The sequence below is a fragment of the Stigmatopora nigra genome, unplaced genomic scaffold, assembly GCF_051989575.1.
Source record: "Stigmatopora nigra isolate UIUO_SnigA unplaced genomic scaffold, RoL_Snig_1.1 HiC_scaffold_24, whole genome shotgun sequence".
Classification (NCBI taxonomy): domain Eukaryota; kingdom Metazoa; phylum Chordata; class Actinopteri; order Syngnathiformes; family Syngnathidae; genus Stigmatopora; species Stigmatopora nigra.
In genome coordinates this window covers 613,136-634,486 of record NW_027551603.1, presented here as the reverse complement: position 1 = coordinate 634,486, position 21,351 = coordinate 613,136, and the positions used below count along the sequence as shown (strand labels likewise).

The 21,351-nt window shown below is 52.9% G+C and overlaps 1 non-coding gene and 102 pseudogenes across 1 annotated transcript; all 103 read left to right on the top strand.

The window, feature by feature from the left end:
- Positions 1 to 2,277: 2,277 nt before the first annotated feature.
- Positions 2,278 to 2,396, top strand: LOC144182745 (5S ribosomal RNA; annotated as a pseudogene).
- Positions 2,397 to 2,452: 56 nt separating this feature from the next.
- Positions 2,453 to 2,571, top strand: LOC144184619 (5S ribosomal RNA; annotated as a pseudogene).
- Positions 2,572 to 2,812: 241 nt separating this feature from the next.
- Positions 2,813 to 2,931, top strand: LOC144188426 (5S ribosomal RNA; annotated as a pseudogene).
- Positions 2,932 to 2,987: 56 nt separating this feature from the next.
- Positions 2,988 to 3,106, top strand: LOC144187276 (5S ribosomal RNA; annotated as a pseudogene).
- A 56-nt stretch (positions 3,107 to 3,162) lies between these two features.
- On the top strand, positions 3,163 to 3,281 carry LOC144189853 (5S ribosomal RNA; annotated as a pseudogene).
- Positions 3,282 to 3,337: 56 nt separating this feature from the next.
- On the top strand, positions 3,338 to 3,456 carry LOC144185957 (5S ribosomal RNA; annotated as a pseudogene).
- Positions 3,457 to 3,512: 56 nt separating this feature from the next.
- On the top strand, positions 3,513 to 3,641 carry LOC144182647 (5S ribosomal RNA; annotated as a pseudogene).
- Positions 3,642 to 3,697: 56 nt separating this feature from the next.
- LOC144191522 (5S ribosomal RNA) lies at positions 3,698 to 3,816 on the top strand (annotated as a pseudogene).
- A 56-nt stretch (positions 3,817 to 3,872) lies between these two features.
- LOC144188408 (5S ribosomal RNA) lies at positions 3,873 to 3,991 on the top strand (annotated as a pseudogene).
- Positions 3,992 to 4,047: 56 nt separating this feature from the next.
- On the top strand, positions 4,048 to 4,166 carry LOC144189411 (5S ribosomal RNA; annotated as a pseudogene).
- Positions 4,167 to 4,222: 56 nt separating this feature from the next.
- Positions 4,223 to 4,341, top strand: LOC144187496 (5S ribosomal RNA; annotated as a pseudogene).
- Positions 4,342 to 4,397: 56 nt separating this feature from the next.
- LOC144184012 (5S ribosomal RNA) lies at positions 4,398 to 4,526 on the top strand (annotated as a pseudogene).
- A 56-nt stretch (positions 4,527 to 4,582) lies between these two features.
- Positions 4,583 to 4,701, top strand: LOC144187495 (5S ribosomal RNA; annotated as a pseudogene).
- A 241-nt stretch (positions 4,702 to 4,942) lies between these two features.
- On the top strand, positions 4,943 to 5,061 carry LOC144187494 (5S ribosomal RNA; annotated as a pseudogene).
- A 56-nt stretch (positions 5,062 to 5,117) lies between these two features.
- On the top strand, positions 5,118 to 5,246 carry LOC144185682 (5S ribosomal RNA; annotated as a pseudogene).
- Positions 5,247 to 5,302: 56 nt separating this feature from the next.
- LOC144187493 (5S ribosomal RNA) lies at positions 5,303 to 5,421 on the top strand (annotated as a pseudogene).
- Positions 5,422 to 5,477: 56 nt separating this feature from the next.
- Positions 5,478 to 5,596, top strand: LOC144182630 (5S ribosomal RNA; annotated as a pseudogene).
- A 56-nt stretch (positions 5,597 to 5,652) lies between these two features.
- On the top strand, positions 5,653 to 5,781 carry LOC144182785 (5S ribosomal RNA; annotated as a pseudogene).
- Positions 5,782 to 5,837: 56 nt separating this feature from the next.
- Positions 5,838 to 5,956, top strand: LOC144189400 (5S ribosomal RNA; annotated as a pseudogene).
- Positions 5,957 to 6,012: 56 nt separating this feature from the next.
- LOC144183842 (5S ribosomal RNA) lies at positions 6,013 to 6,131 on the top strand (annotated as a pseudogene).
- Positions 6,132 to 6,187: 56 nt separating this feature from the next.
- On the top strand, positions 6,188 to 6,306 carry LOC144191241 (5S ribosomal RNA; annotated as a pseudogene).
- A 56-nt stretch (positions 6,307 to 6,362) lies between these two features.
- On the top strand, positions 6,363 to 6,481 carry LOC144188703 (5S ribosomal RNA; annotated as a pseudogene).
- A 56-nt stretch (positions 6,482 to 6,537) lies between these two features.
- LOC144183815 (5S ribosomal RNA) lies at positions 6,538 to 6,666 on the top strand (annotated as a pseudogene).
- A 56-nt stretch (positions 6,667 to 6,722) lies between these two features.
- On the top strand, positions 6,723 to 6,841 carry LOC144184109 (5S ribosomal RNA; annotated as a pseudogene).
- A 56-nt stretch (positions 6,842 to 6,897) lies between these two features.
- LOC144191873 (5S ribosomal RNA) lies at positions 6,898 to 7,016 on the top strand (annotated as a pseudogene).
- Positions 7,017 to 7,072: 56 nt separating this feature from the next.
- On the top strand, positions 7,073 to 7,191 carry LOC144190559 (5S ribosomal RNA; annotated as a pseudogene).
- A 56-nt stretch (positions 7,192 to 7,247) lies between these two features.
- Positions 7,248 to 7,366, top strand: LOC144184401 (5S ribosomal RNA; annotated as a pseudogene).
- Positions 7,367 to 7,422: 56 nt separating this feature from the next.
- On the top strand, positions 7,423 to 7,541 carry LOC144189678 (5S ribosomal RNA; annotated as a pseudogene).
- Positions 7,542 to 7,597: 56 nt separating this feature from the next.
- On the top strand, positions 7,598 to 7,716 carry LOC144182181 (5S ribosomal RNA; annotated as a pseudogene).
- A 56-nt stretch (positions 7,717 to 7,772) lies between these two features.
- On the top strand, positions 7,773 to 7,891 carry LOC144189041 (5S ribosomal RNA; annotated as a pseudogene).
- Positions 7,892 to 7,947: 56 nt separating this feature from the next.
- On the top strand, positions 7,948 to 8,065 carry LOC144182161 (5S ribosomal RNA; annotated as a pseudogene).
- Positions 8,066 to 8,121: 56 nt separating this feature from the next.
- On the top strand, positions 8,122 to 8,250 carry LOC144185663 (5S ribosomal RNA; annotated as a pseudogene).
- A 56-nt stretch (positions 8,251 to 8,306) lies between these two features.
- Positions 8,307 to 8,435, top strand: LOC144184317 (5S ribosomal RNA; annotated as a pseudogene).
- A 56-nt stretch (positions 8,436 to 8,491) lies between these two features.
- On the top strand, positions 8,492 to 8,610 carry LOC144185502 (5S ribosomal RNA; annotated as a pseudogene).
- Positions 8,611 to 8,666: 56 nt separating this feature from the next.
- On the top strand, positions 8,667 to 8,785 carry LOC144188222 (5S ribosomal RNA; annotated as a pseudogene).
- Positions 8,786 to 8,841: 56 nt separating this feature from the next.
- Positions 8,842 to 8,970, top strand: LOC144186234 (5S ribosomal RNA; annotated as a pseudogene).
- A 56-nt stretch (positions 8,971 to 9,026) lies between these two features.
- On the top strand, positions 9,027 to 9,145 carry LOC144185054 (5S ribosomal RNA; annotated as a pseudogene).
- A 56-nt stretch (positions 9,146 to 9,201) lies between these two features.
- On the top strand, positions 9,202 to 9,320 carry LOC144188118 (5S ribosomal RNA; annotated as a pseudogene).
- A 56-nt stretch (positions 9,321 to 9,376) lies between these two features.
- On the top strand, positions 9,377 to 9,505 carry LOC144184959 (5S ribosomal RNA; annotated as a pseudogene).
- Positions 9,506 to 9,561: 56 nt separating this feature from the next.
- On the top strand, positions 9,562 to 9,680 carry LOC144190632 (5S ribosomal RNA; annotated as a pseudogene).
- A 56-nt stretch (positions 9,681 to 9,736) lies between these two features.
- On the top strand, positions 9,737 to 9,855 carry LOC144191625 (5S ribosomal RNA; annotated as a pseudogene).
- Positions 9,856 to 9,911: 56 nt separating this feature from the next.
- LOC144182673 (5S ribosomal RNA) lies at positions 9,912 to 10,030 on the top strand (annotated as a pseudogene).
- A 56-nt stretch (positions 10,031 to 10,086) lies between these two features.
- LOC144184919 (5S ribosomal RNA) lies at positions 10,087 to 10,215 on the top strand (annotated as a pseudogene).
- A 56-nt stretch (positions 10,216 to 10,271) lies between these two features.
- LOC144185000 (5S ribosomal RNA) lies at positions 10,272 to 10,390 on the top strand (annotated as a pseudogene).
- Positions 10,391 to 10,446: 56 nt separating this feature from the next.
- LOC144188956 (5S ribosomal RNA) lies at positions 10,447 to 10,565 on the top strand (annotated as a pseudogene).
- Positions 10,566 to 10,621: 56 nt separating this feature from the next.
- Positions 10,622 to 10,740, top strand: LOC144183212 (5S ribosomal RNA; annotated as a pseudogene).
- Positions 10,741 to 10,961: 221 nt separating this feature from the next.
- Positions 10,962 to 11,080, top strand: LOC144183679 (5S ribosomal RNA; annotated as a pseudogene).
- Positions 11,081 to 11,136: 56 nt separating this feature from the next.
- Positions 11,137 to 11,255, top strand: LOC144185380 (5S ribosomal RNA; annotated as a pseudogene).
- A 56-nt stretch (positions 11,256 to 11,311) lies between these two features.
- LOC144191326 (5S ribosomal RNA) lies at positions 11,312 to 11,431 on the top strand (annotated as a pseudogene).
- A 56-nt stretch (positions 11,432 to 11,487) lies between these two features.
- Positions 11,488 to 11,616, top strand: LOC144187236 (5S ribosomal RNA; annotated as a pseudogene).
- Positions 11,617 to 11,672: 56 nt separating this feature from the next.
- On the top strand, positions 11,673 to 11,801 carry LOC144184752 (5S ribosomal RNA; annotated as a pseudogene).
- Positions 11,802 to 11,857: 56 nt separating this feature from the next.
- LOC144185297 (5S ribosomal RNA) lies at positions 11,858 to 11,986 on the top strand (annotated as a pseudogene).
- Positions 11,987 to 12,042: 56 nt separating this feature from the next.
- Positions 12,043 to 12,171, top strand: LOC144186897 (5S ribosomal RNA; annotated as a pseudogene).
- Positions 12,172 to 12,227: 56 nt separating this feature from the next.
- LOC144185143 (5S ribosomal RNA) lies at positions 12,228 to 12,346 on the top strand (annotated as a pseudogene).
- A 56-nt stretch (positions 12,347 to 12,402) lies between these two features.
- On the top strand, positions 12,403 to 12,519 carry LOC144184817 (5S ribosomal RNA; annotated as a pseudogene).
- A 56-nt stretch (positions 12,520 to 12,575) lies between these two features.
- Positions 12,576 to 12,694, top strand: LOC144184705 (5S ribosomal RNA; annotated as a pseudogene).
- A 56-nt stretch (positions 12,695 to 12,750) lies between these two features.
- On the top strand, positions 12,751 to 12,870 carry LOC144183414 (5S ribosomal RNA; annotated as a pseudogene).
- Positions 12,871 to 12,926: 56 nt separating this feature from the next.
- On the top strand, positions 12,927 to 13,043 carry LOC144183707 (5S ribosomal RNA; annotated as a pseudogene).
- Positions 13,044 to 13,099: 56 nt separating this feature from the next.
- LOC144185315 (5S ribosomal RNA) lies at positions 13,100 to 13,218 on the top strand (annotated as a pseudogene).
- A 56-nt stretch (positions 13,219 to 13,274) lies between these two features.
- LOC144183413 (5S ribosomal RNA) lies at positions 13,275 to 13,394 on the top strand (annotated as a pseudogene).
- A 56-nt stretch (positions 13,395 to 13,450) lies between these two features.
- Positions 13,451 to 13,567, top strand: LOC144183706 (5S ribosomal RNA; annotated as a pseudogene).
- A 56-nt stretch (positions 13,568 to 13,623) lies between these two features.
- Positions 13,624 to 13,742, top strand: LOC144191261 (5S ribosomal RNA; annotated as a pseudogene).
- A 56-nt stretch (positions 13,743 to 13,798) lies between these two features.
- On the top strand, positions 13,799 to 13,917 carry LOC144187414 (5S ribosomal RNA; annotated as a pseudogene).
- A 56-nt stretch (positions 13,918 to 13,973) lies between these two features.
- Positions 13,974 to 14,092, top strand: LOC144188330 (5S ribosomal RNA; annotated as a pseudogene).
- Positions 14,093 to 14,148: 56 nt separating this feature from the next.
- LOC144188702 (5S ribosomal RNA) lies at positions 14,149 to 14,267 on the top strand (annotated as a pseudogene).
- A 56-nt stretch (positions 14,268 to 14,323) lies between these two features.
- Positions 14,324 to 14,442, top strand: LOC144188642 (5S ribosomal RNA; annotated as a pseudogene).
- Positions 14,443 to 14,498: 56 nt separating this feature from the next.
- On the top strand, positions 14,499 to 14,617 carry LOC144191956 (5S ribosomal RNA; annotated as a pseudogene).
- Positions 14,618 to 14,673: 56 nt separating this feature from the next.
- LOC144185592 (5S ribosomal RNA) lies at positions 14,674 to 14,792 on the top strand (annotated as a pseudogene).
- A 56-nt stretch (positions 14,793 to 14,848) lies between these two features.
- LOC144191283 (5S ribosomal RNA) lies at positions 14,849 to 14,967 on the top strand (annotated as a pseudogene).
- A 56-nt stretch (positions 14,968 to 15,023) lies between these two features.
- On the top strand, positions 15,024 to 15,142 carry LOC144188011 (5S ribosomal RNA; annotated as a pseudogene).
- A 56-nt stretch (positions 15,143 to 15,198) lies between these two features.
- LOC144184800 (5S ribosomal RNA) lies at positions 15,199 to 15,317 on the top strand (annotated as a pseudogene).
- A 56-nt stretch (positions 15,318 to 15,373) lies between these two features.
- Positions 15,374 to 15,492, top strand: LOC144182573 (5S ribosomal RNA; annotated as a pseudogene).
- A 56-nt stretch (positions 15,493 to 15,548) lies between these two features.
- LOC144190937 (5S ribosomal RNA) lies at positions 15,549 to 15,667 on the top strand (annotated as a pseudogene).
- Positions 15,668 to 15,723: 56 nt separating this feature from the next.
- Positions 15,724 to 15,842, top strand: LOC144186401 (5S ribosomal RNA; annotated as a pseudogene).
- A 56-nt stretch (positions 15,843 to 15,898) lies between these two features.
- Positions 15,899 to 16,017, top strand: LOC144182441 (5S ribosomal RNA; annotated as a pseudogene).
- Positions 16,018 to 16,073: 56 nt separating this feature from the next.
- On the top strand, positions 16,074 to 16,192 carry LOC144182997 (5S ribosomal RNA; annotated as a pseudogene).
- Positions 16,193 to 16,248: 56 nt separating this feature from the next.
- Positions 16,249 to 16,367, top strand: LOC144187038 (5S ribosomal RNA). The gene has a single exon (XR_013324835.1). It is a non-coding gene; the product is annotated as a 5S ribosomal RNA (ribosomal RNA).
- A 56-nt stretch (positions 16,368 to 16,423) lies between these two features.
- On the top strand, positions 16,424 to 16,542 carry LOC144188701 (5S ribosomal RNA; annotated as a pseudogene).
- A 56-nt stretch (positions 16,543 to 16,598) lies between these two features.
- Positions 16,599 to 16,717, top strand: LOC144182027 (5S ribosomal RNA; annotated as a pseudogene).
- A 56-nt stretch (positions 16,718 to 16,773) lies between these two features.
- On the top strand, positions 16,774 to 16,892 carry LOC144188700 (5S ribosomal RNA; annotated as a pseudogene).
- A 56-nt stretch (positions 16,893 to 16,948) lies between these two features.
- On the top strand, positions 16,949 to 17,067 carry LOC144191955 (5S ribosomal RNA; annotated as a pseudogene).
- A 56-nt stretch (positions 17,068 to 17,123) lies between these two features.
- On the top strand, positions 17,124 to 17,242 carry LOC144185591 (5S ribosomal RNA; annotated as a pseudogene).
- Positions 17,243 to 17,298: 56 nt separating this feature from the next.
- Positions 17,299 to 17,417, top strand: LOC144191282 (5S ribosomal RNA; annotated as a pseudogene).
- Positions 17,418 to 17,473: 56 nt separating this feature from the next.
- On the top strand, positions 17,474 to 17,592 carry LOC144188010 (5S ribosomal RNA; annotated as a pseudogene).
- Positions 17,593 to 17,648: 56 nt separating this feature from the next.
- Positions 17,649 to 17,767, top strand: LOC144184798 (5S ribosomal RNA; annotated as a pseudogene).
- A 56-nt stretch (positions 17,768 to 17,823) lies between these two features.
- LOC144190259 (5S ribosomal RNA) lies at positions 17,824 to 17,942 on the top strand (annotated as a pseudogene).
- Positions 17,943 to 17,998: 56 nt separating this feature from the next.
- LOC144185909 (5S ribosomal RNA) lies at positions 17,999 to 18,117 on the top strand (annotated as a pseudogene).
- A 56-nt stretch (positions 18,118 to 18,173) lies between these two features.
- LOC144187300 (5S ribosomal RNA) lies at positions 18,174 to 18,292 on the top strand (annotated as a pseudogene).
- A 56-nt stretch (positions 18,293 to 18,348) lies between these two features.
- LOC144188028 (5S ribosomal RNA) lies at positions 18,349 to 18,467 on the top strand (annotated as a pseudogene).
- Positions 18,468 to 18,708: 241 nt separating this feature from the next.
- LOC144183004 (5S ribosomal RNA) lies at positions 18,709 to 18,837 on the top strand (annotated as a pseudogene).
- A 56-nt stretch (positions 18,838 to 18,893) lies between these two features.
- LOC144186322 (5S ribosomal RNA) lies at positions 18,894 to 19,022 on the top strand (annotated as a pseudogene).
- Positions 19,023 to 19,078: 56 nt separating this feature from the next.
- On the top strand, positions 19,079 to 19,197 carry LOC144186724 (5S ribosomal RNA; annotated as a pseudogene).
- Positions 19,198 to 19,253: 56 nt separating this feature from the next.
- Positions 19,254 to 19,372, top strand: LOC144185876 (5S ribosomal RNA; annotated as a pseudogene).
- Positions 19,373 to 19,428: 56 nt separating this feature from the next.
- Positions 19,429 to 19,557, top strand: LOC144185982 (5S ribosomal RNA; annotated as a pseudogene).
- A 56-nt stretch (positions 19,558 to 19,613) lies between these two features.
- LOC144183796 (5S ribosomal RNA) lies at positions 19,614 to 19,732 on the top strand (annotated as a pseudogene).
- A 56-nt stretch (positions 19,733 to 19,788) lies between these two features.
- Positions 19,789 to 19,907, top strand: LOC144184105 (5S ribosomal RNA; annotated as a pseudogene).
- Positions 19,908 to 19,963: 56 nt separating this feature from the next.
- Positions 19,964 to 20,082, top strand: LOC144185260 (5S ribosomal RNA; annotated as a pseudogene).
- Positions 20,083 to 20,138: 56 nt separating this feature from the next.
- On the top strand, positions 20,139 to 20,267 carry LOC144184535 (5S ribosomal RNA; annotated as a pseudogene).
- A 56-nt stretch (positions 20,268 to 20,323) lies between these two features.
- On the top strand, positions 20,324 to 20,442 carry LOC144185908 (5S ribosomal RNA; annotated as a pseudogene).
- A 57-nt stretch (positions 20,443 to 20,499) lies between these two features.
- Positions 20,500 to 20,628, top strand: LOC144182584 (5S ribosomal RNA; annotated as a pseudogene).
- Positions 20,629 to 20,684: 56 nt separating this feature from the next.
- On the top strand, positions 20,685 to 20,803 carry LOC144189627 (5S ribosomal RNA; annotated as a pseudogene).
- A 56-nt stretch (positions 20,804 to 20,859) lies between these two features.
- On the top strand, positions 20,860 to 20,978 carry LOC144191831 (5S ribosomal RNA; annotated as a pseudogene).
- Positions 20,979 to 21,219: 241 nt separating this feature from the next.
- Positions 21,220 to 21,348, top strand: LOC144183003 (5S ribosomal RNA; annotated as a pseudogene).
- The last annotated feature ends 3 nt before the right edge of the window (positions 21,349 to 21,351 follow it).

Genomic DNA, 21,351 nt, shown 5'->3' with positions numbered 1-21,351 from the left:
GGATAATTGGGCGCTGTTAATGGAGTGTAAAGAGGACAAGCACTAGGTGGAGCTACTTTGGTAAAAGGGTGGTCTCAATTGAAACATTGAGGGGACGGGTAAAATAAACTTTCTGACTTAATAAAATACGGGAAACACCAATATTAATTGAAAAGATTATTGCTCAGCAAGCAATACCATAAAACTATAGGGAACTCTTTTATATTGGGTTTGACGTCTCCATATAGTTTCAATTGAGACTAAACCATCTTACAAAAGATTAGGATAACCTACCAGACAAGGGAAAAAACGATGGGGTCTAACAACTCCCTCAATCACCATTCTTTTGGGGAAAAGTGTTTTTACAAATGAAAAAACGTGTCCTACTTGGCAAGAAAAAAAAAAAATATTGAAGCAGTGTTTATCCTGTTACGCAGTAAATAGGAAGTCAATTTTTCCACTGTTTAATCATTTTACCTGCTTAAACCTTACAGGGCATGGTCTGAAGCTGGGGGCGATAAATGACGTGGTGTACCGGCGTTCTAAAACAAACTACACCCCTGATACCACGTTCTGGCCTATGGTGGCGGGGTGGTAGATAAATTATACGACTCCTGCCGAAACGCGGCAGGACTAGGTACTTTGGTCTCACTGCTCTTACCGATGTCTGTTTTTCCATCCACAGTGGAGGAGATACAATTGGCGGCTCATAATTCGGCTGAAGGGTCGACCCTCCCGACATCGTCGAGAGGCATGGAGGGAAGGAGATCCAACATACATTGATGCGATTGGCATCCCCTGGGGCGTACCAGATGAGTATAAGCTGGCTAATCAGATCGCAGCAGGTTGGGAGTCTATCTTCCTTCTAATCACCCCAAACAAAAATGTGGATAGAATAAATTACTTACATTACAATGTTCAAAACTTGGAAATTATACTGAACAGGGATTTGTGGCCATGAAGGAACAACTGGCAGCTACCAGTCTGATGGCGTTCCAGAATCGCATAGCGGTGGATATGATCCTTGAAACAGGGGGCGTGTGTGCAATGTTTGGAAAACAATGTTGCACCTTCATACCGAACAACGCGTCACCCAGTGGATCTCTCACCAGGGCCATTACTGGCCTGCAAACACTGAACCGCAATATGCAAGAGCACTCTGGAGTAGATACGTCCGCATTGTCAGATTGGTGGGATAAGACCTTTGGAAAATCTAAAGATTTGGCTACATCCTTCGTGGTTACTATAGGCACAATTACCGCTATCCTAACATTGTGTGGGTGATGTAGTATCCCCTGTTTGCGCTCCTTGCTAAGCCGACTTATAACTACTGCAATTGCCCCTACAAATTCTAAAGTACATGAGTTGTATCTTATGGGACGGTTTGGGGAAAGCAGTGAGGTCCAGGAGTACGGTAAATCCGAGGACCAATTGGACGAATATAATTATGTTTTTTCTCTTTCAGACCAGCCATGGGAGTAAGGAGTAGGCGGGAAAAATCACAGTCACCCGACATTACCATTTAGTGATTACTAAGAAATGACTAATAACATACATATTATAAAAACGGGGGAATGTTGGGTTTGTTCTGTTTTACTATTATAATAGTTATATTAATTCATTTCTTTATTAAATCATTCTCTTTCTTTTCTCTGTATGAATTCATTACTTTGTTAAATCATTCTCTTTCTGTTTTTCAAAAGTGTTGAGGTCACACCAAGTCATCTTTAACCGGGACAGCCTGTTCCAGGATGGTTATACAAACAATCCACCCAATCTGGGTCCTTGAGATTTGGTGGGCCCTTGGTGACGAGGACAGGGCTATTCGGACAATAACAAGAATATTGTTATCGTTATGTAACCGTACACTTCGGGTTTTTCTGTATGTAACGATTATATGATTATGATTATATTATATGATTCTTAGGTCAAGGAGGTTGTATAATTACTCTAATCTACATGTTGTTAGGTCTAGTCCCTGTTTTTGTTATTAGTAAAATACTTTGATTGTTATTGTAGTCCCAGATGTTGTTTTTACTCATACGTGATGGAATGATCAACAACTCTGTAACTTGTGACCATAAGAATGGGACGAAAACGTCTATTCGGGAAGACGTTCGGAAGTTGTAAGGTGACACTTGCTGTAACGCTCCCCTCCGGAGGCTTTTATCTGTTGTATCCATTTCTATTTAATTAAATGTCAATAATTGAATAAGATGTCTTCCTGCAGTTATTGATAATTACGGACGAAGGTAATTATTAATGAACCTGACAGTGTCCATCTGCTAGTGCAGTACCGCTCACGGCCATACCACCCTGAAAAGGCCCGATCTCGTGCGATCTCGGAATCCAAGCATGGTTCGGCCTGGTTAGCACCTGATTGGGAGACCGCTTGGGAATACCAGGTGCTGTGAGAACCATGCCCCGCATCTTTTTCGACATTTCATGGGTGTCCATCTGCATGAACAGTACCGCTCACAGCCATACCACCCTGAAAAGGCCTGATCTCGCCCGATCTCGGAAGCCAAGCATGGTTCGGCCTGTTTAGTACCTGTTTGGGAGACCGCTTGGGAATACCAGGTGCTGTGAGAACCATGCCCCGCATCTTTTTCGACATTTCATGGGTGTCCATCTGCAAGAGCAGTACCACTCACGGCCATACCACCCTGAAAAGGCCCGATCTCGTCCGATCTCGTCCGATCTTGGAAGCCAAGCATGATTCGGCCTGGTTAGTATCTGATTGGGAGACCGCTTAGGAATACCAGGTTCTGTGAGAACCATGCCCCGCATCTTTTTCGACATTTCATGGGTGTCCATCTGCAAGAGCAGTATTGCTCACGGCCATACCACCCTGAAAAGGCCCGATCTCGTCCGATCTCGGAAGCCAAGCATAGTTCGGCCTGGTTAGTACCTGATTGGGAGACCGCTTGGGAATACCAGGTGCTGTGAGCATCATACCCCGCATCTTTTTCGACATTTCATGGGTGTCCATCTGCAATAGCGGTACCGCTCGCGGCCATACCACCCTGAAAAGGCCCGATCTCGTCCGATCTCGGAAGCCAAGCATGGTTCGGCCTGGTTAGTACCTGATTGGGAGACCGCTTGGGAATACCAGGTGCTGTGAGCATCATACCCCGCATCTTTTTCGACATTTCATGGGTGTCCATCTGCATGAGCAGTACCGCTCACGGCCATACCACCCTGAAAAGGTCCGATCTCGTCCGATCTCGGAAGCCAAGCATGGTTCGGCCTGTTTAGTACCTGATTGGGAGACCGCTTGGGAATACCAGGTGCTGTGAGCATCATACCCCGCATCTTTTTCGACATTTCATGGGTGTCCATCTGCTAGTGCAGTACCGCTCACGGCCATACCACCCTGAAAAGGCCCTATCTCGTCCGATTTCTGCAGCCAAGCATGGTTCGGCCTGGTTAGTACCTGATTGGGAGACCGCTTGGGAATACCAGGTGCTGTGAGCATCATACCCCGCATCTTTTTCGACATTTAATGGGTGTCCATCTGCAAGAGCAGTACCGCTCACGGCCATACCACCCTGATAAGGCCCGATCTCGCCCGATCTCGTCCGATCTCGGCAGCCAAGCATGGTTCGGCCTGGTTAGTACCTGATTGGGAGACCGCTTGGGAATACCAGGTGCTGTGAGCATCATACCCCGCATCTTTTTCGACATTTCATGGGTGTCCATCTGCATGAAGAGTACCGCTCACGGCCATACCACCCTGATAAGGCCCAATCTCGTCCGATCTCGGCAGCCAAGCATGGTTCGGCCTGGTTAGTACCTGATTGGGAGACCGCTTGGGAATACCAGGTGCTGTGAGCATCATACCCCGCATCTTTTTCGACATTTCATGGGTGTCCATCTGCAAGAGCAGTACCGCTCACGGCCATACCACCCTGAAAAGGCCCGATCTCGTCCGATCTCGGAAGCCAAGCAAGATTCGGCCTGGTTAGTACCTGATTGGGAGACCGCTTGGGAATACCAGGTGCTGTGAGCATCATACCCCGCATCTTTTTCGACATTTCATGGGTGTCCATCTGCAAGAGAAGTACCGCTCACGGCCATACCACCCTGAAAAGGCCCGATCTCGTCCGATCTCGGAAGCCAAGCATGGTTCGGCCTGGTTAGTACCTGATTGGGAGACCGCTTGGGAATACCAGGTGCTGTGAGCATCATACCCCGCATCTTTTTCGACATTTCATGGGTGTCCATCTGTAAAAGCAGTACCGCTCACGGCCATACCACCCTGAAAAGGCCCGATCTCGTCCGATCTCGGAAGCCAAGCATGGTTCGGCCTGTTTAGTACCTGATTGGGAGACCGCTTGGGAATACCAGGTGCTGTGAGCATCATACCCCGCATCTTTTTCGACATTTCATGGGTGTCCATCTGCAAGAGCAGTACCGCTCACGGCCATATCACCCTGAAAAGGCCCGATCTCGCCCGATCTCGTCCGATCTCGGCAGCCAAGCATGGTACGGCCTGGTTAGTACCTGATTGGGAGACCGCTTGGGAATACCAGGTGCTGTGAGCATCATACCCCGCATCTTTTTCGACATTTCATGGGTGTCCATCTGCAAGAGCAGTACCGCTCACGGCCATACCACCCTGAAAAGGCCCGATCTCGTCCGATCTCGGAAGCCAAGCATGGTTCGGCCTGTTTAGTACCTGATTGGGAGACCGCTTGGGAATACCAGGTGCTGTGAGCATCATACCCCGCATCTTTTTCGACATTTCATGGGTGTCCATCTGCAAGAGCAGTACCACTCACGGCCATACCACCCTGAAAAGGCCCGATCTCGTCCGGTCTCGTCCGATCTCGGAAGCCAAGCATGGTTCGGCCTCGTTAGTATCTGATTGGGAGACCGCTTGGGAGTACCAGGTGCTGTGAGCATCATACCCCGCATCTTTTTCGACATTTCATGGGTGTCCATCTGCAAGAGAAGTACCGCTCACGGCCATACCACCCTGAAAAGGCCCGATCTCGTCCGATCTCGGAAGCCAAGCATGGTTCGGCCTGTTTAGTACCTGATTGGGAGACCGCTTGGGAATACCAGGTGCTGTGAGCATCATACCCCGCATCTTTTTCGACATTTCATGGGTGTCCATCTGCAAGAGCAGTACCGCACACGGCCATATCACCCTGAAAAGGCCCGATCTCGCCCGATCTCGTCCGATCTCGGCAGCCAAGCATGGTACGGCCTGGTTAGTACCTGATTGGGAGACCGCTTGGGAATACCAGGTGCTGTGAGCATCATACCCCGCATCTTTTTCGACATTTCATGGGTGTCCATCTGCAAGAGCAGTACCGCTCACGGCCATACCACCCTGAAAAGGCCCGATCTCGTCCGATCTCGGAAGCCAAGCATGGTTCGGCCTGTTTAGTACCTGATTGGGAGACCGCTTGGGAATACCAGGTGCTGTGAGCATCATACCCCGCATCTTTTTCGACATTTCATGGGTGTCCATCTGCAAGAGCAGTACCGCTCAAGGCCATACCACCCTGAAAAGGCCCGATCTCGTCCGATCTCGGAAGCCAAGCATGGTTCGGCCTGGTTAGTACCTGATTGGGAGACCGCTTGGGAATACCAGGTCCTGTGAGCATCATACCCCGCATCTTTTTCGACATTTCATGGGTGTCCATCTGCAAGAGCAGTACCGCTCACGGCCATACCACCCTGAAAAGGCCCGATCTCGTCCGATCTCGTCCGATCTCGGAAGCCAAGCATGGTTCGGCCTGTTTAGTACCTGAATGGGAGACCGCTTGGGAATACCAGGTGCTGTGAGCGTCATACCCCGCATCTTTTTCGACATTTCATGGGTGTCCATCTGCATGCGCAGTACCGCTCACGGCCATACCACCCTGAAAAGGCCCGATCTCGTCCGATCTCGGAAGCCAAGCATGGTTCGGCCTGGTTAGTACCTGATTGGGAGACCGCTTGGGAATACCAGGTGCTGTGAGCATCATACCCCGCATCTTTTTCGACATTTCATGGGTGTCCATCTGCAAGAGCAGTACCTCTCACGGCCATACCACCCTGATAAGGCCTGATCTCGTCCGATCTCAGCAGCCAAGCATGATTCGGCCAGGTTAGTACCTGAATGGGAGACCGCTTGGGAATACCAGGTGCAGTGAGCATCATACCCCGCATCTTTTTCGACATTTCATGGGTGTCCATCTGCAATAGCAGTACCGCTCACGGCCATACCACCCTGAAAAGGCCCGATCTCGTCCGATCTCGGAAGCCAAGCATCGTTCGGCCTGGTTAGTATCTGATTGGGAGACCGCTTGGGAATACCAGGTGCTGTGAGCATCATACCCCGCATCTTTTTCGACATTTCATGGGTGTCCATCTGCAAGAGCAGTACCGCTCACGGCCATACCACCCTGAAAAGGCCCGATCTCGTCCGATCTCGGCAGCCAAGCATGGTTCGGCCTGTTTAGTACCTGATTGGGAGACCGCTTGGGAATACCAGGTGCTGTGAGCATCATACCCCGCATCTTTTTCGACATTTCATGGGTGTCCATCTGCAAAAGCAGTACAACTCACGGCCATACCACCCTGAAAAGGCCCGATCTCGCCCGATCTCGTCCGATCTCGGCAGCCAAGCATGGTTCGGCCTGGTTAGTACCTGATTGGGAGACCGCTTGGGAATACCAGGTGCTGTGAGCATCATACCCCGCATCTTTTTCGACATTTCATGGGTGTCCATCTGCAAGAGCAGTACTGCTCACGGCCATACCACCCTGAAAAGGCCCGATCTTGTCTAATCTCGGAAGCCAAGCATGGTTCGGCCTGGTTAGTACCTGATTGGGAGACCGTTTGGGAATATCAGGTGCTGTGAGCATCATACCCTGCATCTTTTTCGACATTTCATGGGTGTCCATCTGCAAGAGCAGTACCGCTCACGGCCATACCACCCTGAAAAGGCCCGATCTTGTCCGATCTTGGCAGCCAAGCATGGTTTGGCCTGGTTAGTACCTGATTGGGAGACCGCTTGGGAATACCAGGTGCTGTGAGCGTCATGCCCCGCATCTTTTTCGACATTTCATGGGTGTCCATCTGCAGGAGCAGTACCGCTCACGGCCATACCACCCTGAAAAGGCCCGATCTCGTCCGATCTCGAAAGCCAAGCATAGTTCGGCCTGGTTAGTACCTGATTGGGAGACCGCTTGGGAATACCAGGTGCTGTGAGCATCATACCCCGCATCTTTTTCGACATTTCATGGGTGTCCATCTGCAAGAGCAGTACCGCTCACGGCCATACCACCCTGAAAAGGCCCGATATCCTCCGATCTCGGAAGCCAAGCATGGTTCGGCCTGTTTAGTACCTGATTGGGAGACCGCTTGGGAATACCAGGTGCTGTGAGTATCATACCCCGCATCTTTTTCGACATTTCATGGGTGTCCATCTGCAAAAGCAGTACCGCTCACGGCCATACCACCCCGAAAAGGCCCGATCTCGTCCGATCTCGGAAGCCAAGCATGGTTTGGCCTGGTTAGTACCTGATTGGGAGACTGCTTGGGAATACCAGGTGCTGTGAGCATCATACCCCGCATCTTTTTCGACATTTCATGGGTGTCCATCTGCAAGTGCAGTACCGCTCACGGCCATACCACCCTGAAAAGGCCCGATCTCGTTCGATCTCGGAAGCCAAGCATGGTACGGCCTGGTTAGTACCTGATTGGGAGACCGCTTGGGAATACCAGGTGCCGTGAGCATCATACCCCGCATCTTTTTCGACATTTCATGGGTGTCCATCTGCAAGAACAGTACCGCTCACGGCCATACCACCCTGAAAAGGCCCGATCTCATCCGATCTCAGAAGCCAAGCATGGTCCGGCCTGGTTAGTACCTGATTGGGAGACCGCTTGGGAATACCAGGTGCTGTGAGCATCATACCCCGCATCTTTTTCGACATTTCATGGGTGTCCATCTGCTAGTGCAGTACCGCTCACGGCCATACCACCCTGAAAAGGCCCGATCTCGTCCGATCTCGGCAGCAAGCATGGTTCGGCCTGTTTAGTACCTGATTGGGAGACCGCTTGGGAATACCAGGTGCTGTGAGCATCATACCCCGCATCTTTTTCGACATTTCATGGGTGTCCATCTGCTAGTGCAGTACCGCTCACGGCCATACCACCCTGAAAAGGCCCGATCTCGTCCGATCTCGTCCGATCTCGGCAGCCAAGCATCGTTCGGCCTGGTTAGTACCTGATTGGGAGACCGCTTGGGAATACCAGGTGCTGTGAGCATCATACCCTGCAACTTTTTCGACATTTCATGGGTGTCCATCTGCAAGAGCAGTACCGCTCACAGCCATACCACCCTGATAAGGCCCGATCTCGCCCGATCTCGTCCGATCTCGGCAGCCAAGCATGGTTCGGCCTGGTTAGTACCTGATTGGGAAACCGCTTGGGAATACCAGGTGCTGTGAGCATCATACCCCGCATCTTTTTCGACATTTCATGGGTGTCCATCTGCAAGGAGAGTACCGCTCATGGCCATACCACCCTGAAAAGGCCCGATCTCGTCCGATCTCGGAAGCCAAGCATGGTTCGGCCTGGTTAGTACCTGATTGGGAGACCGCTTGGGAATACCAGGTGCTGTGAGCATCATACCCCGCATCTTTTTCGACATTTCATGGGTGTCCATCTGCAAGAGCAGTACCGCTCACGGCCATACCACCCTGAAAAGGCCCGATCTCGTCCGATCTCGGAAGCCAAGCATGGTTCGGTCTGGTTAGTACCTGATTGGGAGACCGCTTGGGAATACCAGGTGCTGTGAGCATCATACCCCGCATCTTTTTCGACATTTCATGGGTGTCCATCTGCAAGAGCAGTACCGCTCACGGCCATACCACCCTGATAAGGCCCGATCTCGCCCGATCTCGTCCGATCTCGGAAGCCGAGCATGGTTCGGCCTGTTTAGTACCTGATTGGGGGACCGCTTGGGAATACCAGGTGCTGTGAGCATCATACCCCGCATCTTTTTCGACATTTCATGGGTGTCCATCTGCAATAGCAGTACCGCTCATGGCCATACCACCCTGAAAAGGCCAAATCTCATCCGATCTCGGAAGCCAAGCATGTTTCGGCCTGGTTAGTACCTGATTGGGAGACCGCTTGGGAATACCAGGTGCTGTGAGCATCTTGCCCCGCATCTTTTTCGACATTTCATGGGTGTCCATCTGCTAGTGCAGTACCGCTCACGGCCATACCACCCTGAAAAGGCCCGATCTCGTCTGATCTCGGAAGCCAAGCATGGTTCGGCCTGTTTAGTACCTGATTGGGAGACCGCTTGGGAATACCAGGTGCTGTGAGCATCATACCCTGCATCTTTTTCGACATTTCATGGGTGTCCATCTGCAAGAGCAGTACCGCTCACTGCCATACCACCCTGAAAAGGCCCGATCTCGTCCGATCTCGTCCGATCTCGGCAGCCAAGCATGGTTCGGCCTGGTTAGTACCTGATTGGGAGACCGCTTGGGAATACCAGGTGCTGTGAGCATCATACCCCGCATCTTTTTCGACATTTCATGGGTGTCCATCTGCTAGTACAGTACCGCTCACGGCCATACCACCCTGAAAAGGCCCGATCTCGTTCGATCTCGGAAGCCAAGCATGGTTCGGCCTGGTCAGTACCTGATTAGGAGACCGCTTGGGAATACCAGGTGCTGTGAGCATCATACCCCGCATCTTTTTCGACATTTCATGGGTGTCCATCTGCTAGCGCAGTACCGCTCACGGCCATACCACCCTGAAAAGGCCCGATCTAGTCCGATCTCGGAGGCCAAGCATGGTTCGGCCTGGTTAGTACCTGATTGGGAGACCGCTTGGGAATACCAGGTGCTGTGAGCATCATACCCCGCATCTTTTTCGACATTTCATGGGTGTCCATCTGCAGGAGCAGTACCGCTCACGGCCATACCACCCTGAAAAGGCCCGATCTCGTCCGATCTCGGAAGCCAAGCATGGTCCGGCCTGGTTAGTACCTGATTGGGAGACCGCTTGGGAATACCAGGTGCTGTGAGCATCATACCCCGCATCTTTTTCGACATTTCATGGGTGTCCATCTGCAAGAGCAGTACCGCTCACGGCCATACCACCCTGATAAGGCCCGATCTCGCCCGCTCTCGTCCGATCTCGGCAGCCAAGCATGGTTCGGCCTGGTTAGTACCTGATTGGGAGACCGCTTGGGAATACCAGGTGCTGTGAGCATCATACCCCGCATCTTTTTCGACATTTCATGGGTGTCCATCTGCTAGTACAGTACCGCTCACGGCCATACCACCCTGAAAAGGCCCGTTCTCGTCCGATCTCGGAAGCCAAGTATGGTCCGGCCTGGTCAGTACCTGATTGGGAGACCGCTTGCGAATACCAGGTGCTGTGAGCATCATACCCCGCATCTTTTTCGACATTTCATGGGTGTCCATCTGCATGAGCAGTACCGCTCACGGCCATACCACCCTGAAAAGGCCCGATCTCGTCCGATCTCGGAAGCCAAGCATGGTTCGGCCTGGTTAGTACCTGATTGGGAGACCGCTTGGGAATACCAGGTGCAGTGAGCATCATACCCCGCATCTTTTTCGACATTTCATGGGTGTCCATCTGCAGGAGCAGTACCGCTCACGGCCATACCACCCTGAAAAGGCCCGATCTCGTCCGATCTCGGAAGCCAAGCATGGTTCGGCCTGGTTAGTACCTGGTTGGAAGACCGCTTGGGAATACCAGGTGCTGTGAGCATCATACCCCGCATCTTTTTCGACATTTCATGGGTGTCCATCTGCAAAAGCAGTACCGCTCAAGGCCATACCACCCTGAAAAGGCCCGATCTCGGAAGCCAAGCATGGTCCGGCCTGGTTAGTACCTGATTGGGAGACTGCTTGGGAATACCAGGTTCTGTGAGCATCATACCCTGCATCTTTTTCGACATTTCATTGGTGTCCATCTGCTAGTGCAGTACCGCTCACGGCCATACCACCCTGAAAAGGCCCGATCTCGTCCGATCTCGGCAGCCAAGCATCGTTCGGCCTGTTTAGTACCTGATTGGGAGACCGCTTCGGAATACCAGGTGCTGTGAGCATCATACCCCGCATCTTTTTCGACATTTCATGGGTGTCCATCTGCTAGTGCAGTACCGCTCACGGCCATACCACCCAGAAAAGGCCCGATCTTGTCCGATCTCGGCAGCCAAGCATGGTTCGGCCTGTTTAGTACCTGATTGGGAGACCGCTTCGGAATACCAGGTGCTGTGAGCATCATACCCCGCATCTTTTTCGACATTTCATGGGTGTCCATCTGCTAGTGCAGTACCGCTCACGGCCATACCACCCTGATAAGGCCCGATCTCGTCCGATCTCGGAAGCCAAGCATGGTTTGGGCCTGTTTAGTACCTGATTGGGAGACCGCTTGGGAATACCAGGTTCTGTGAGCATCATACCCCGCATCTTTTTCGACATTTCATGGGTGTCCATCTGCTAGTGCAGTACCGCTCACGGCCATACCACCCTGAAAAGGCCCGATCTCGTCCGATCTCGTCCGATCTCGGCAGCCAAGCATCGTTCGGACTGGTTAGTACCTGATTGGGAGACCGCTTGGGAATACCAGGTGCTGTGAGCATCATACCCTGCATCTTTTTCGACATTTCATGGGTGTCCATCTGCAAGAGCAGTACCGCTCACAGCCATACCACCCTGATAAGGCCCGATCTCGCCCGATCTCGTCCGATTTCGGCAGCCAAGCATGGTTCGGCCTGGTTAGTACTTGATTGGGAGACCGCTTGGGAATACCAGGTGCTGTGAGCATCATACCCCGCATCTTTTTCGACATTTCATGGGTGTCCATCTGCAAGGAGAGTACCGCTCACAGTCATACCACCCTGATAAGGCCCGATCTCGCCCGATCTCGTCCGATCTCAGAAGCCAAGCATGGTTCGGCCTGGTTAGTACCTGATTGGGAGACCGCTTGGGAATACCAGGTGCTGTGAGCATCATACCCCGCATCTTTTTCGACATTTCATGGGTGTCCATCTGCAAGAGCAGTACCGCTCACGGCCATACCACCCTGATAAGGCCCGATCTCGCCCGATCTCGTCCGATCTCGGAAGCCGAGCATGGTTCGGCCTGTTTAGTACCTGATTGGGAGACTGCTTGGGAATACCAGGTGCTGTGAGCATCATACCCCGCATCTTTTTCGACATTTCATGGGTGTCCATCTGCAAGAGCAGTACCGCTCTCGGCCATACCACCCTGAAAAGGCCCGATCTCTTCCGATTTCGGAAGCCAAGCATGGTTCGGCCTGGTTCGTAGCTGATTGGGAGACCGCTTGGGAATACCAGGTGCTGTGAGCATCATACCCCGCATCTTTTTCGACATTTCATGGGTGTCCATCTGGTGGTGCAGTACCGCTCACGGCCATACCACCCTGAAAAGGCCCGATTGTCCGATCTCGGAAGCCAAGCATGGTTAGGCCTGGTTAGTACCTGATTGGGAGACCGCTTGGAAATACCAGGTGCTGTGAGCATCATACCCCGCATCTTTTTCGACATTTAATGGGTGTCCATCTGCAAGAGCAGTACTGCTCACGGCCATACCACCCTGAAAAGGCCCGATCTCGCCCGATCTCGGCAGCCAAGCATGATTCGGCCTGGTTACTACCTGATTGGGAGACCGCTTGGGAATACCAGGTGCTGTGAGCATCATACCCCGCATCTTTTTCGACATTTCATGGGTGTCCATCTGCTAGTGCAGTACCGCTCACGGCCATACCACCCTGAAAAGGCCCGATCTCGTCCGATCTCGGAAAGCCAAGCATGGTTCGGCCTGGTTAGTACCTGATTGGGAGACTGCTTGGAAATACCAGGTGCTGTGAGCATCATACCCCGCATCTTTTTCGACATTTCATGGGTGTCCATCTGCTAGTGCAGTACCGCTCACGGCCATACCACCCTGAAAAGGCCCGATTGTCCGATCTCGGAAGCCAAGCATGGTTCGGCCTGGTTAGTACCTGATTGGGAGACCGCTTGGGAATACCAGGTGCTGTGAGCATCATACCCCGCATCTTTTTCGACATTTCATGGGTGTCCATCTGCTAGTGCAGTACCGCTCACGGCCATACCACCCTGAAAAGGCCCGATCTCGTCCGATCTCGGAAGCCAGGCATGGTTCGGACTGGTTAGTACCTGATTGGGAGACCGCTTGGAAATACCAGGTGCTGTGAGCATCATACCCCGCATCTTTTTCGACATTTCATGGGTGTCCATCTGCTAGTGCAGTACCGCTCACGGCCATACCACCCTGAAAAGGCCCGATCTCGTCCGATCTCGGAAAGCCAAGCATGGTTCGGCCTGGTTAGTACCTGATTGGGAGACTGCTTGGAAATACCAGGTGCTGTGAGCATCATACCCCGCATCTTTTTCGACATTTCATGGGTGTCCATCTGCTAGTGCAGTACCGCTCACGGCCATACCACCCTGAAAAGGCCCGATTGTCCGATCTCGGAAGCCAAGCATGGTTCGGCCTGGTTAGTACCTGATTGGGAGACCGCTTGGGAATACCAGGTGCTGTGAGCATCATACCCCGCATCTTTTTCGACATTTAATGGGTGTCCATCTGCAAGAGCAGTACCGCTCACGGCCATACCACCCTGAAAAGGCCCGATCTCGTCCGATCGCGGCAGCCAAGCATGGTTCGGCCTGTTTAGTACCTGAATGGGAGACCGCTTGGGAATACCAGGTGCTGTGAGCATCATACGCCGCATCTTTTTCGACATTTCATGGGTGTCCATCTGCAAGAGCAGTACCGCTCACGGCCATACCACCCTGAAAAGGCCCGATCTCGCCCGATCTCGGAATCCAAGCATGGTTCGGCCTGGTTAGTACCTGATTGGGAGACCGCTTGGGAATACCAGGTGCTGTGAGCATCATACCCTGCATCTTTTTCGACATTTCATGGGTGTCCATCTGCAGGAGCAGTACCGCACACGGCCATACCACCCTGAAAAGGCCCGATCTCGTCCGATCTCGGAAGCCAAGCATGGTTTGGCCTGGTTAGTACCTGGTTGGGAGACTGCTTGGGAATACCAGGTGCTGTGAGCATCATACCCCGCGTCTTTTTCGACATTTCATGGGTGTCCATCTGCTAGTGCAGTACCGCTCACGGCCATACCACCCTGAAAAGGCCCGATCTCGTCCGATCTCGGCAGCCAAGCATGGTTCGGCCTGTTTAGTACCTGATTGGGAGACCGCTTGGGAATACCAGGTGCTGTGAGCATCATACCCCGCATCTTTTTCGACATTTCATGGGTGTCCATCTGCTAGTGCAGTACCGCTCACGGCCATACCACCCTGAAAAGGCCCAATCTCGTCCGAACTCGGAAGCCAAGCATGGTTCGGCCTGGTTAGTACCTGATTGGGAGACCGCTTGGGAATACCAGGTGCTGTGAGCATCATACCCCGCATCTTTTTCGACATTTCATGGGTGTCCATCTGCAAGAACAGTACCGCTCACGGCCATACCACCCTGAAAAGGCTCGATCTCGCCCGATCTCGGAAGCCAAGCATGGTTCGGCCTGGTTAGTACCTGATTGGGAGATCGCTTGGGAATACCAGGTGCTGTGAGCATCATAACCCGCATCTTTTTCGACATTTCATGGGTGTCCATCTGCTAGTGCAGTACCGCTCACGGCCATACCACCCTGAAAAGGCCCGATCTCGTCCGATCTTGGAAGCCAAGCATGGTTCGTCCTGGTTAGTACCTGATTGGGAGTCCGCTTGGGAATACCAGGTGCTGTGTACATCATACCCCGCATCTTTTTCGACATTTCATGGGTGTCCATCTGCTAGTGCAGTACCGCTCACGGCCATACCACCCTGAAAAGGCCCGATCTCGTCCGATCTCGGAAGCCAAGCATGGTTAGACTTGTTTAGTACCAGATTGGGAGACCGCTTGGGAATATCAGGTGCTGTGAGAACCATGCCCCGCATCTTTTTCGACATTTATTGGGTGTCCATCTGCAACAGCAGTACCGCTCACGGCCATACCACCCTGAAAAGGCCCGATCTCGTCCGATCTCGGAAGCCAAGCATGGTTCGGCCTGGTTAGTACCTGGTTGGAAGACCGCTTGGGAATGCCAGGTGCTGTGAGCATCGTACCCCGCATCTTTTTCGACATTTCATGGGTGTCCATCTGCTAGTGCAGTACCGCTCACGGCCATACCACCCTGAAAAGGCCCGATCTCGTCCGTTCTTGGAAGCCAAGCATGGTTCGGCCTGGTTAGTACCTGATTGGTAGACCGCTTGGAAATACCAGGTGCTGTGAGCATCATACCCCGCATCTTTTTCGACATTTCATGGGTGTCCATCTGCTAGTGCAGTACTGCTCACGGCCATACCACCCTGAAAAGGCCCGATCTCGTCCGATCTCGGCAGCCAAGCATGGTTCGGTCTGTTTAGTACCTGATTGGGAGACCGCTTCGGAATACCAGGTGCTGTGAGCATCATACCTCGCATCTTTTTCGACATTTCATGGGTGTCCATCTGCTAGTGCAGTACCGCTCACGGCCATACCACCCTGAAAAGGCCCGATCTCGTCCGATCTCGGAAGCCAAGCATGGTTCGGCCTGTTTAGTACCTGATTGGGAGACCGCTTGGGAATACCAGATGCTGTGAGCACCATACCCCGCATCTTTTTCGACATTTCATGGGTGTCCATCTGCAAGTGCAGTACCGCTCACGGCCATACCACCCTGAAAAGGCCCGATCTCGTCCGATCGTGGAAGCCAAGCATGGTTCGGCCTGTTTAGTACCTGATTGGGAGACCGCTTGGGAATACCAGGTGCTCTGAGCATCATACCCCGCATCTTTTTCGACATTTCATGGGTGTCCATCTGCAAGGACGGTACCGCTCACGGCCATACCACCCTGAAAAGGCCCGATCTCGTCCGATCTTGGAAGCCAAGCATGGTTCGGCCTGTTTAGTGCCTGATTGGGAGACCGCTTGGGAATACCAGGTGCTGTGAGCATCATACCCTGCATCTTTTTCGACATTTCATGGGTGTCCATCTGCAAGAGCAGTACCGCTCACGGCCATACCACCCTGAAAAGGCCCGATCTCGCCCGATCTTGGAAGCCAAGCATAGTTCGGCCTGGTTAGTACCTGATTGGGAGACCGCTTGGGAATACCAGGTGCTGTGAGCATCATACCCCGCATCTTTTTCGACATTTCATGGGTGTCCATCTGCAAAAGCAGTATCGCTCACGGCCATACCACCCTGAAAAGGCCCGATCTCATCTGATCTCGGAAGCTAAGCATGGTTCGGCCTGGTTAGTACCTAGTTGGGAGACCTTCTGGGAATACCAGGTGCTGTGAGCATCATACCCTGCATCTTTTTCGACATTTCATGGGTGTCCATTTGCTAGTGCAGTACCGCTCACGGCCATACCACCCTGAAAAGGCCCGATCTCGTCCGATCTCGGCAGCCAAGCATGGTTCGGCCTGTTTAGTACCTGATTGGGAGACCGCTTGGGAATACCAGGTGCTGTGAGCATCATACCCCGCATCTTTTTCGACATTTCATGGGTGTCCATCTGCAAGAGCAGTACCGCTCACGGCCATACCACCCTGAAAAGGCCCGATCTCGTCCGATCTCGGAAGCCAAGCATGGTTTGGCCTGGTTAGTACCTGGTTGGGAGACTGCTTGGGAATACCAGGTGCTGTGAGCATCATACCCCGCGTCTTTTTCGACATTTCATGGGTGTCCATCTGCTAGTGCAGTACCGCTCACGGCCATACCACCCTGAAAAGGCCCGATCTCGTCCGATCTCGGCAGCCAAGCATGGTTCGGCCTGTTTAGTACCTGATTGGGAGACCGCTTGGGAATACCAGGTGCTGTGAGCATCATACCCCGCATCTTTTTCGACATTTCATGGGTGTCCATCTGCAAGAACAGTACCGCTCACGGCCATACCACCCTGAAAAGGCTCGATCTCGCCCGATCTCGGAAGCCAAGCATGGTTCGGCCTGGTTAGTACCTGATTGGGAGATCGCTTGGGAATACCAGGTGCTGTGAGCATCATAACCCGCATCTTTTTCGACATTTCATGGGTGTCCATCTGCTAGTGCAGTACCGCTCACGGCCATACCACCCTGAAAAGGCCCGATCTCGTCCGATCTTGGAAGCCAAGCATGGTTCGTCCTGGTTAGTACCTGATTGGGAGTCCGCTTGGGAATACCAGGTGCTGTGTACATCATACCCCGCATCTTTTTCGACATTTCATGGGTGTCCATCTGCTAGTGCAGTACCGCTCACGGCCATACCACCCTGAAAAGGCCCGATCTCGTCCGATCTCGGAAGCCAAGCATGGTTAGACTTGTTTAGTACCAGATTGGGAGACCGCTTGGGAATATCAGGTGCTGTGAGAACCATGCCCCGCATCTTTTTCGACATTTATTGGGTGTCCATCTGCAACAGCAGTACCGCTCACGGCCATACCACCCTGAAAAGGCCCGATCTCGTCCGATCTCGGAAGCCAAGCATGGTTCGGCCTGGTTAGTACCTGGTTGGAAGACCGCTTGGGAATGCCAGGTGCTGTGAGCATCGTACCCCGCATCTTTTTCGACATTTCATGGGTGTCCATCTGCTAGTGCAGTACCGCTCACGGCCATACCACCCTGAAAAGGCCCGATCTCGTCCGTTCTTGGAAGCCAAGCATGGTTCGGCCTGGTTAGTACCTGATTGGTAGACCGCTTGGAAATACCAGGTGCTGTGAGCATCATACCCCGCATCTTTTTCGACATTTCATGGGTGTCCATCTGCTAGTGCAGTACCGCTCACGGCCATACCACCCTGAAGAGGCCCGATCTCGTCCGATCTCGGCAGCCAAGCATGGTTCGGCCTGTTTAGTACCTGATTGGGAGACCGCTTGGGAATACCAGGTGCTGTGAGCATCATACCCCGCATCTTTTTCGACATTTCATGGGTGTCCATCTGCAGGAGCAGTACAGCTCACGGCCATACCACCCTGAAAAGGCCCGATCTCGCCCGATCTCGGCAGCCAAGTATGGTTCGGCCTGGTTAGTACCTGATTGGGAGACCGCTTGGGAATACCAGGTACTTTGAGCATCATACCCCGCATCTTTTTCGACATTTCATGGGTGTCCATCTGCTAGTGCAGTACCGCTCACGGCCATACCACCCTGAAAAGGCCCGATCTCGTCCGATCTCGGAAGCCAAGCATGGTTCGGCCTGGTCAGTACCTGATTGGGAGACCGCTTGGGAATACCAGGTGCTGTGAGCATCATACCCCGCATCTTTTTCGACATTTCATGGCTGTCCATCTGCAAGAGCAGTACCGCTCACGGCCATACCACCCTGATAAGGCCCGATCTCGTCCGATCTCGGAAGCCAAGCATGGTTTGGCCTGTTTAGTACCTGATTGGGAGACCGCTTGGGAATACCAGGTGCTGTGAGCATCATACCCCGCATCTTTTTCGACATTTCATGGGTGTCCATCTGCTAGTGCAGTACCGCTCACGGCCATACCACCCTGAAAAGGCCCGATCTCGTCCGATCTCGTCCGATCTCGGCAGCCAAGCATCGTTCGGCCTGGTTAGTACCTGATTGGGAGACAGCTTGGGAATACCAGGTGCTGTGAGCATCATACCCTGCAACTTTTTCGACATTTCATGGGTGTCCATCTGCAAGAGCAGTACCGCTCACAGCCATACCACCCTGATAAGGCCCGATCTCGCCCGATCTCGTCCGATCTCGGCAGCCAAGCATGGTTCGGCCTGGTTAGTACCTGATTGGGAGACCGCTTGGGAATACCAGGTGCTGTGAGCATCATACCCCGCATCTTTTTCGACATTTCATGGGTGTCCATCTGCAAGAGCAGTACCGTTTACGGCCATACCACCCTGAAAAGGCCCGATCTCGCCCGATCTCGTCCGATCTCGGCAGCCAAGCATGGTTCGGCATGGTTAGTACCTGATTGGGAGACCGCTTGGGAATACCAGGTGCTGTGAGCATCATACCCCGCACCTTTTTCGACATTTCATGGGTGTCCATCTGCAAGAGCAGTACCATTCACGGCCATACCACCCTGATAAGGCCCGATCTCGTCCGATCTCGGCAGCCAAGCAGGGTTCCGCCTGTTTAGTACCTGATTGGGAGACAGCTTGGGAATACCAGGTGCTGTGAGCATCTTGCCCCGCATCTTTTTCGACATTTCATGGGTGTCCATCTGCAAGAATAGTACCGCTCACGGCCATACCACCCTGAAAAGGCCCAATCTCCTCCGATCTCGGAAGCCAAGCATGGTTCCGCCTGTTTAGTACCTGATTGGGAGACCGCTTGGGAATACCAGGTGCTGTGAGCATCTTGCCCCGCATCTTTTTCGACATTTCATGGGTGTCCATCTGCAAGAGCAGTACCGCTCACGGCCATACCACCCTGAAAAGGCCCGATCTCGCCCGATCTCGTCCGATCTCGGCAGCCAAGCATGATTCGGCCTGGTTAGTACCTGATTGGGAGACTGCTTGGGAATACCAGGTGCTGTGAGCATCATACCCCGCACCTTTTTCGACATTTCATGGGTGTCCATCTGCAAGAGCAGTACCATTCACGGCCATACCACCCTGATAAGGCCCGATCTCGTCCGATCTCGGCAACCAAGCAGGGTTCCGCCTGTTTAGTACCTGATTGGGAGACCGCTTGGGAATACCAGGTGCTGTGAGCATCTTGCCCCGCATCTTTTTCGACATTTCATGGGTGTCCATCTGCAAGAGTAGTACCGCTCACGGCCATACCACCCTGAAAAGGCCCAATCTCCTCCGATCTCGGAAGCCAAGCATGGTTCGGCCTGGTAAGTACCTGATTGGGAGACCGCTTGGGAATACCAGGTGCTGCGAGCATCATACCCCGCATCTTTTTCGACATTTCATGGGTGTCCATCTGCAAAAGCAGTACCGCTCACGGCCATACCACCCTGAAAAGGCCCGATCTCGCCCGATCTAGGAAGCCAAGCATCGTTCGGCCTGGTTAGTACCTGATTGGGAGACCGCTTGGGAATACCAGGTGCTGTGAGCATCATACCCCGCATCTTTTTCGACATTTCATGGGTGTCCATCTGCTAGTGCAGTACCGCTCACGGCCATACCACCCTGAAAAGGCCCGATCTCGTCCGATCTCGTCCGATCTCGGCAGCCAAGCATGGTTCGGCCTGTTTAGTACCTGATTGGGAGACCGCTTGGGAATACCAGGTGCTGTGAGCATCATACCCCGCATCTTTTTCGACATTTCATGGGTGTCCATCTGCAGGAGCAGTACAGCTCACGGCCATACCACCCTGAAAAGGCCCGATCTCGCCCGATCTCGGCAGCCAAGTATGGTTCGGCCTGGTTAGTACCTGATTGGGAGACCGCTTGGGAATACCAGGTACTTTGAGCATCATACCCCCGCATCTTTTTCGACATTTCATGGGTGTCCATCTGCTAGTGCAGTACCGCTCACGGCCATACCACCCTGAAAAGGCCCGATCTCGCCCGCTCTCGTCCGATCTCGGCAGCTAAGCATGGTTCGGCCTGGTTAGTACCTGATTGGGAGACCGCTTGGGAATACCAGGTGCTGTGAGCATCATACCCCGCATCTTTTTCGACATTTCATGGGTGTCCATCTGCTAGTACAGTACCGCCCACGGCCATACCACCCTGAAAAGGCCCGATCTCGTCCGATCTCGGAAGCCAAGCATGGTTCGGCCTGGTCAGTACCTGATTGGGAGACCGCTTGGGAATACCAGGTGCTGTGAGCATCATACCCCGCATCTTTTTCGACATTTCATGGCTGTCCATCTGCAAGAGCAGTACCGCTCACGGCCATACCACCCTGATAAGGCCCGATCTCGTCCGATCTCGGAAGCCAAGCATGGTTTGGCCTGTTTAGTACCTGATTGTGAGACCGCTTGGGAATACCAGGTGCTGTGAGCATCATACCCCGCATCTTTTTCGACATTTCATGGGTGTCCATCTGCTAGTGCAGTACCGCTCACGGCCATACCACCCTGAAAAGGCCCGATCTCGTCCGATCTCGTCCGATCTCGGCAGCCAAGCATCGTTCGGCCTGGTTAGTACCTGATTGGGAGACAGCTTGGGAATACCAGGTGCTGTGAGCATCATACCCTGCAACTTTTTCGACATTTCATGGGTGTCCATCTGCAAGAGCAGTACCGCTCACAGCCATACCACCCTGATAAGGCCCGATCTCGCCCGATCTCGTCCGATCTCGGCAGCCAAGCATGGTTCGGCCTGGTTAGTACCTGATTGGGAGACCGCTTGGGAATACCAGGTGCTGTGAGCATCA